This window comes from Odocoileus virginianus, chromosome 28 (genome assembly GCF_023699985.2).
Source record: "Odocoileus virginianus isolate 20LAN1187 ecotype Illinois chromosome 28, Ovbor_1.2, whole genome shotgun sequence".
NCBI classification, from domain to species: Eukaryota; Metazoa; Chordata; class Mammalia; order Artiodactyla; family Cervidae; genus Odocoileus; species Odocoileus virginianus.
In genome coordinates, this window is record NC_069701.1 from 17,699,181 (window position 1) to 17,708,418 (window position 9,238).

The following is a 9,238-nucleotide window of genomic DNA, read 5'->3' on the forward strand; positions in this document are numbered from 1 at the left end:
TGTTCTTTATTTGTTTGAATGTTTCCATGTAGAGAAGTAGCAATTAGATGACTGAGACTGCTAGTGGCTCAGACGGTAAAGAACTGCCTGCAATGCAGGAGACCCGGGTTTGATCCCTGGGTTGGGGAGATCTCCCTGGAGAAGGGAATGACAACCCACTCCTGTGTTCTTGCCTGGAGAATTCCATGGACAGAGGCTACAGTCCATGGGGTCGCAGAGAGTCAGACTCGACTGAGCGACCAACACTTTCACTTTCAGCTATTAGATAAGAAGACTGGATAAATTCTGAGCAGGTTATTACAAGGCAGCAAATAGAAAACCATGCTCAGGAAGGTCTCTGCAGCCCTCTGATGAAAGCCACCACCATAAACCTCAAATCCTGGACAAAGACAAAATCGATCCACCTTCTGAGGTGAGAACTGTAAGCTTCCACTATTTATGCACATCTTAGGAAACAACTGGAGAAGTCAGATAGTAAGAGGGAGAGAAATAAATGACTTGGTTTCCTACTTGTAACCTGTAGATTCTCTGTGATGATTAAACAACATACACTAGGTCTGGGATAAAACAAAGAAACTTTTGGTGTGTGACACCAGGGAAGAATTAGCATTTTGTTCTTCAAGTTATTGGTGTACATTTGACCAGCATTGACTGAGATTTCAAATACAATACACAGAGAACAGGCGAAGTTTTAATATATTGTTTGTTTTTAACAAAAAGTAAACACTGTTTTTACTCATAAACACACTGTTTTCAAAAATACATTGAAATTTTTTAAGTTAAAGAAAAATAGTCCATGCTCAGAAATATCCACACTAGTACCAATCATAAGAACATCCCACCTATTGTTATTGGGGACAAATGAGATATTTGTCCCCATATTAGCTAAGTTATGATTTCTCTAATACTGCATTCTTTACCTAGAATAGGCATATTGTATATCATGTGACATATTTGCTTCCTTCATTTACATCCAATTAAAAAATACCTTGGATATAACAGGATAATATATAAAATCCCTTTAGGGTTCTATGTATATGCAGCCCTATTGGAATTAATCCACTCTTTGGGCATCCCATGAATGACTCCAATGTAACTCCTTAGTCTGGGTCCAACTGTAGCTAAATGAGCAGACATGAAGATGGACATAAACCAAGCCTGTGGATGAGGCAGGTATTGATGTCTACATCAAACTGTAGCTTTAGTAACTGTGAAAAGCCAGTGTTACTATCTTGGGTCCCTGACTTCACACAAGAATAGTGTCTAATGCTTTTAGTATCTTAATATGTTGTGCTTTTAGAGTTCTTGTGTATATAACTCTGTAAACAGTTAAAAAATAAAATCACAGCAAGCAACCCAAAACATACTCAACACATACTCTTACATTTTGCTGGATCATATCATTAGAATAGACACGTGCATGGATATGAATTACCGTGCATGCCAGGGATCAACACATTTAGGCACATACATGTGGTTGATGTATATGCTAACAAACATGAATGTACCAACAGGCCAGAAACCACAAACAAATACGGAAACACATATCTTTGAGAATGCCCACAATGGGACTATACAGAGTAATATGCACTCATGGAAGGAGGCATCATATATTTATGTAAATACAAACACAAGTGGGATTGATGATTTTCAGCTAATAGACGAGATCTCAAGGAATTAAACAGATGCATTCTAGAAGGGCATGGAATTTATTAGGAAACTCAAATGCCAAAAACCCTTGGAATGTTTACTCTCCTGATGAAGTGATAATGAAAGAAGAAATGACAGGCTGTGGACATAATACTGTGAGCTCAGAAGACATGTGCTAAGTGCCAATCAAAAAGCTGTTCTGCCTCTCAAGAGGAAGTGAGAGTTTTGATTTCCCTAAACTGCAATCAATTCTTCAATCCCTCACTCTGTATATTCAAATTAACCTGAAAACACAAATGAGCCTCTCAATTTACTAGCAGGAGGTTAAATTTTGAGAAAATTCATTTTTCAAGGAGTCTAGAGTTCATCATATTCATGATCACCTAATTTGCTTTCCTGGACGCGCATAGTTATTCTCACTTAAGTAAGGGAAAGGAATAAAAGTACAGTCTGCACTATCAAAGCAGAAATTTAAAATAAAAATTTCTTTCAAACTCACTCAATTTTTCAAACACTCCCTGGCTTTAACATAACCATGTACATAGTTCAATGGATGGACCCATATCCAGTAAGTAAATTTTATTTAAACTCATAAAAGCAAGTATCCTTATCCACATAAATTTCAGGAATTAAGTGTATATCTTATGAGTGTGTTGATGTATTAATCACCCCTTCATTTACCGACATCTCCCTTACACGTCTGTCACTCTCAAAATAGCATGCCCTATGGCTTCTGAATGAAGACTCTACATTGTTTGACTTATTCGGGAATAGAACCGCTTGACAATATGGAAACGGTAACACAGGTGTGCTCGTTTACAGATTCAGGGAACTTTCAAAGGACTCAGGCAGGAGCTCTGAGGAGTCTCTGCTCAAACATCCTGGTAGTGCTTGGGATCATTATTGAAATAACCTAAAGGGAGATGAGCTGAAATTCACAGGATGGATGTTTATCATCTTGGATGTAGTGCCCTCTTAAACAGGGGTAAGAGTAGAGCCTGGACAGAGGTAGAACTCCTGGACTTAATTTTGTTCTATCCTTCAAACTTGAGCAGGACCAATCTGCTAAACACGTTACTAGGATAATGCAGATGAAACATTCTCCTAATAGTCATATTTTACATGATAATAGAATTAAAGACCAGTTAGAATGAGGGAAAAACCAAACACGTGTTCCAGCTCTTCTCTGCCTTGGTAGAGACACTACACATGGAATCTAGAGATTGCACTGTGTAACCAGGAGCACACTTTACTGTTCCTATGTGGTGGAAAGTGGTCCTTGCTTGGATTATGTGCACTGCATTGCCTGTTCTTCTCAAGACACTACTGTGTCTAAGTGAGATAGAGCAGGATGATGTAGCCAAAGGAATTAAGCAGTTAGGTTTGATCTATGATAGATGAGGGGGAAAACACATGCCCACAGAATTTTCATTTGTTTTGATGCTGTCATGGTACAGAGAAACTACTCCAGCCATAGAAAATTGGTCTTCTGATATGCACACATACTCTAGAGATATGGTGGAGAGAGTGAGAGAAAGACAGAGACAGACTGTCATATGTTTAATGGAAAAAATCAAGTTTAAAAAGCAACTAACCCAATTAACCTCAGAAGTCTTAGCTTGCACAGACTAAGAAGCAAAGGCATTTGTCTCAAATGATGCTTTCATTTTCTACCCACCACATTTCCAGAATTATTTTTATTTGAATTCCTGAATATTACTTTCAAATATTTTAAAGTAGTATCTGAAAAATTATAAAATTTCATTTTGGACGTTTTGAAAATCTACATAGAATGTTAATTAAGCTTTAACTCAAATCCCTTTTCCTCAGTGAAATGAGACAACTCAGACAAGTTCTGAGCTCTTAGTACTGAAATCTTAATCATTTTCTTGGTAGTAGTTACCACTGTTTCTAATTAGGTGTTTAATTGCATGCTATGTTGTTTAATGGCTATCTCTTCCACCAGATCATGCTCTAACTTTGTTTTTGCAGAGACAGGAGGAGATATTGATTAAACACATGAAGTCCAGCAACATATTACCAAGTCAGAGTCCCAGTTCATCCTCTTACCGCAAGTGTAATGATGGACAATTTCTACAACATCTTTGTAATTGTTTCCTCCTCTATAAGGGATAATATAGTATTGACTTCCCAGGATGCTATAAGGAATTCACAGGTAACACATCTCTCGAAATCCCAGTTATGAGAAAGACACGTTAGAGTATGCTGCAGTGTGGTCCCTTCATTAATTTAAGCATAGATAATTACAATGATAAAATTCTTTGATCAATCAAACACTGTTCATTAAATCTGAAAATTAAAGAAAATGACTGATGACAGGATATCAATAAAAACCTTGTCTAATACCTTGATCTCATTGATAAACACATCTTTGTCTGTTTCTGAGTGTGTGAGCTTCTCAGACTTAATGAAAACTTAGTGAGATAGTGTTCATGAAATGTTCAATGTTTTCCAGGGAGAAAGGAAGAGATAAGCCCCAAATAATTATAACTTGCAAGTATCATGTTTTAACTATCTTATCAGCCTTGTAGTTATTGTAGAAACAGGCTTTCACTTTACAGGAATACAAAGTGGAAGTGAATCCTTGATGGAGTTCTCTGCACCTTGCTCACATTATAAACAGCATTCACCCTGCCTTGGCAGAAAAGGAACCACGGAAAATAAACCAGATGACTGCAAATGCTGAAATCAAGGAAAATTGCCCCTTTTCCTATATTACAGTTAAAACAAACAAACAAACAAAAAACAGCCTTGTCATAGTATGAATAGAACTTGGCTTGAGAAATTACCCCAGGAATAGCATGTCACCTATGGAAACAGTTTTATCTGCAAACAGAGTCAACAGGGTTTGAATGGAAACCTCAGTTGCATTAGTAGGTCAAAATAGCAGAAAACTGAACTGTCAGTGGCCCTAAAGCCCAATACATAGGCCAGACCCATAGAATGTACAATGCCAAGAGTGAACATACCACTCTCGTGGGGAATGTTGATAAGGGTGCAGGCTATGCATGTGAGGCCAGGAGGTGCATGGGAAATCTCCACATCTTACTTTCAATTTTGCTGTGAAGATTAAACTGCTCCAAAAAGTTTTAATAAAAAATAGGCATCGTAAAATTAGCAACAGAAGGAAACCTCAACTTTATTTATTTATTTATTTTTTTCCCATTTATTTTTATTAGTTGCAGGCTAATTACTTTACATCATTGCAGTGGTTTTTGTCATACATTGAAATGAATTAGCCATGGATTTACATGTATTCCCCATCCCGGTCCCCCCTCCCACCTCCCTCTCCACCCGATCCCTCTGGGTCTTCCCAGTGCACCAGGCCCAAGCACGCACCCAACCTGGGTTGGTGATCTGTTTCACCCTAGATAATATACATGTTTCACACACACACAGAACTCTTACAGGTAACGTCATATTTAAAAGTGAATGCTTTCTGCCTAAGATTAGGGGTGTGTGTGTGTGTTAGTCATTTGGTCATGTCTGACTCTTTGTGACTCCATGGAAGACTGTAGCCCTCCAGGCTCCTCTGTCCATGGGATTTTTCAGGCAAGAATACTGAACTGTCAGTGGCCCTAAAGCCTAATACACTGGCCAGACCCATAGAATGTACAATGCCAAGAGTGAACGTACCAATCTGGTGGGGGATGTTTACAAGGGTGGGTTATCATTCCCTTCTCCAGATCTTTCTGAGCCAGAGACTGAACCCAGGTCTCCTACATTGCAGGCAGATACTTCACCCTCTGAGCCACCAGCGAAGCCCAAGATTAGGGATATGCAAGAGCAAACTCACCACTGCTGTTAACAGAATGTTGCAAGTTCTAGCCAGCACAGGAAGTCAAGACAATGAAATAAAATTGTTACAGTTTGAAACAGTACTGTCCCTAATTGCAGTCAGCTTGAGTTTCTATGTAGAAAACTCAAACTTAAAAACATTTAAAAATGAATCAAGTGAGTTTGTCTGCAGGATAAAATGTACATATATCTCATATAAATTGTATTTAGAGTTCAGAGTGGCACTAAAATGTGTGGCCACTAACATTAAAAAATATAATACCATTTATATAGTCCCAAATGAAGTAACTAGTTGTCAGTCCAACAACAGATGTATAGGACTTGTATGGTGAAAACTACATATATGGAGAGAACAAGATGGTGGAGGAGTAGATAGACATGGAGTACATCTTTCTCCGTGGATACATCAGGAACACACCTTCAGACACAGAAGTGCTTGCAGAACACAAGCTAAGAACAGACAGGAGTACTTGACCAGTGGAAAAGAATTCATAGAACCACGCAAAACTAGGTAGGACAAGGAACTAGGGGGAAAAATAGGAGTGTTAGTAGGACTGGACCTGCCCTTGGTGGGTGGGGGAACTGAAGCAGGGGTCCGATCCCCACATCGGGGCAATTGTCTGAGCCAGAGGAGAAACACTGAAGGCTGAGAGTGAAACAGCTGATCTGGGGCAGCCTAAATGAAATGAGAATCAGACAGTCCTTGCTGCAGCCATCCTGGACAGGGATGCAGGTCCCCTGGAAGGCGCAGTGGATGGGAGTTGGAGTTTAGGAATTGTGGAACAATCCCAGGGCAAGGGCTGCTGTTGACTGTGGAGAGATGGATTGAGGGGGTGTGAAGGAGGAGACTGTGGTGGGAAATGCCTGTGGAGGAGAGCTGGGCAGCCATGGAAGCAAGGTGATACTGCTGAGTCACATATAGGGGGTGGAGCCTTCACCGTAGCCTCTCTCCCCCACACGCCAGCATCGGAGCCTCTCTCCCCGACACGCCAGCATCGGCAGCTGAACACTAGGTAGGCTGGCCCATCAAATGCCTGACACACTCCACTACAGAGCAGGACCCCAGCCAGGGTGCCCCTTTAAGTGACTGATGTGCTAACTACAGAGCAGGACCCCAGCCAGGGGGGCCCTTTAAGTGACTGAAGTGCTGAACTACAGAGCAGGACCCCAGCCAGGGGGGCCCTTTAAGTGACTGATGCGCTGAACTACAGAGCAGGACCCCAGCCAGGGGGGCCCCTCTATGTGCCTGAAGCACCGAGAGACAGAGAAGGCCCCCAGGCACAGGAGCCCTCTAAGTGCCTGAATGGGCAGAGCTACAGAGAAAGACTGGCCAAAGAGGCCTTCTGATCCCCAGCTGCAAGAGGCTCACAAAAGACTCTGATAGGGCCGTAACTCCTGCGGCAGAGGCAGTCCGTGTCCCTGCATGCTTGGCACCGCCAGAGTCCCTGCAAGCCAAGCAACTGGGTCACCTTCACACTCAACTCTGGGTCGGAGCTGCCACAGGCGAAAAAAGTCTTAAGTCTATGTGCACAGGATCGCTTTGGTCGTGTCTAACTTTTTACAACCCCTATAGACTGTGGCCTGCCAGGCTTCTCCGTCAGGGATGGGGGTTCTCCAGGCAAGAATACTGGAGCGTATTGGCCAATACTGGTTGCCATACCCTTCTAGAGCACTATATTTCCTGCTGCCCTAGCTGCCAACTTCCCCGAATACCTGGTGCAGCCAGAACCCCTGAAACCCAAGCAGCTCACCTCAACACCTGGCCCTCACGGGCAAACCTAAGTCCTCCAGGGCAGCCTCAGGAGCAAACCCCAGTGGACGACCCACATGCAGAAGTGGAAATAAAACCACAGTTGAAACCCAGGGACAGTATGGCTAAGGAAGAAGACCCCAAACCTTCCCACCAGCTATTCAACCTATTCAATGCAGATTAAATCCACACGATCAACTAGGCAGACTCTGTGTCTGTGGAATATATAAAAGGGCATTGAGAGCTCCCAGAGAAGAACGCGCACTAGTTCTGATGGCTGTGGACACTGGAGGCAAGAACACACAGGAGTAGGACCAGATTAGAATCTGAGCCTCCCCCACAGCAGGTCCAGAGATCAGTACAGTGTTGGAGGGCATCCTAGGAAGCCTGTGACTCTTAGTGAGGGAAAGGACTCTGACAGCAGTGACTCAAGAAAAACACTCATTATTCTTATGTTTTGACTTATTCTGCAGATTCTTTTGATTTTTTTCCCCTTTTTTTCCCCTCCCCATCTGTTGTGGTTGTTGATTTTATTGGCACTGTGAAATTTAATTAAGCTTTTGAACTTGTTTTTTTTTTCAGTCACATTTTTTTATTGTTGCTATAAACCTCTGCCTCTATGTTGGGCTTTTGCAGTTCTGTGGAGTTTTCATTCCTTTTTTTTTTTCCCCTCTTTTTTTAATTTTAATTTTTTAAACCTATTATTACTTTTTCTACATTTATTCCTTTGTTTGCTTTTCCTACTGTTCTTTTCCCCTCTCAGTTAATCTTTAATTCATATAAATCTTCTCTACCTTTATTTTTTTCATATCTATTCTTTCTTTTCTTTCTTTCCTTTCCAGTCAACATATTTGATAGTTTTATTTTCATTGCTTTATTCCCCAGTTGGCGCCTTGCTTTAGTTTTGTTTTCCAGTTTGTGATTTAGTTAGTTTTGTTAACTGGTAGATATAATTTTTGGTTTCCTTTGTTCACTGGGTCAATCTATTGTACTTTCTATTTGTTGGACTGTTTTGGTTTTGCTTATGGGTGTATATGTATATGTGTAAATTCAGTTACACTTTTTGCTGTTGTTATAAACCTCTGCCTCTACATTGGGGTTTTGCAGTTCTGTGGAGTTTTTCTTTTTTTCTTTCATCTTTTTTCTTTTCTTCTCATAATTTTAATTTTTAATTTTTAAAAACTATTATTTCTGCATATTATTCCTTTGTTTGCCTTTCCTACTGTTCATTTCCCCTTACAGTTAATCTTCAATATTTATCAATCTTCTTCATCTATTCCTATTTAACTTTACATATCTGTTCTTTCCTTTCTTTCTTTCCTTTCCTCTCAACATCTTTGATAGTTTTATTTTCATTGCTTTATTCCCCAATTGGCACCTTGCTTTAGTTTTGTTTTCCAGCTTGCACTTCAGTTAGTTTTGTTCTTAACTGGTAAAAGTAATTTTTGATTTCCTTTGTTTGCTGGGTCAATCTACTGTACTTTATTTTTGTTGGACTGTTTTGACTTTGCTCATGGGGGTATATCTATTATGTATATATTCCATTATTTTAATTATTATTTGCCTGACTTTGTAACTTCCATTAGTCTGGGGTTCACCTTTGGTTTCTCATTTTGGGGTATTTTTTAGTCTCACTTAATGCCATAACGAACCACTTAGGGAATCTTCCTTCCTGATAGAAATCAAGCCCTGAGCCTTTGGAGTGTGAGCACTGACTCCAAGACCCTAGACTACCAGAGAACTAACCCCAGGGAGCATCAAATAGTGAGAACTCACACTAAGGAAACCACTTGAATACAAGACCTGGTATCACCCAATCACCATAGCACTCTGTGCAGGAGCCTCATCTAAACAAAAAAGAAAACTAAAATACAAATCCAATCATCAGCAGAAAGGATTACCACTTCACTCAGCCTTGCTCATCAGAGGAAAAACAAACACACAAACAAACAAACAAAACCTCAGCACAAATCTCGCCCTATAAGAACCTTACACAAACCACTGGACCAACCTTAGGAG

The 9,238-nt window shown here is 40.5% G+C and overlaps 1 long non-coding RNA gene across 1 annotated transcript; it reads left to right on the forward strand.

The window, feature by feature from the left end:
* Positions 1-227: 227 nt before the first annotated feature.
* LOC110143441 (uncharacterized) lies at positions 228-3,937 on the forward strand. Its single transcript, XR_011484202.1, has 3 exons — positions 228-412; positions 2,369-2,498; positions 3,643-3,937. It is a non-coding gene; the product is annotated as an uncharacterized lncRNA (long non-coding RNA).
* Positions 3,938-9,238: the final 5,301 nt, after the last annotated feature.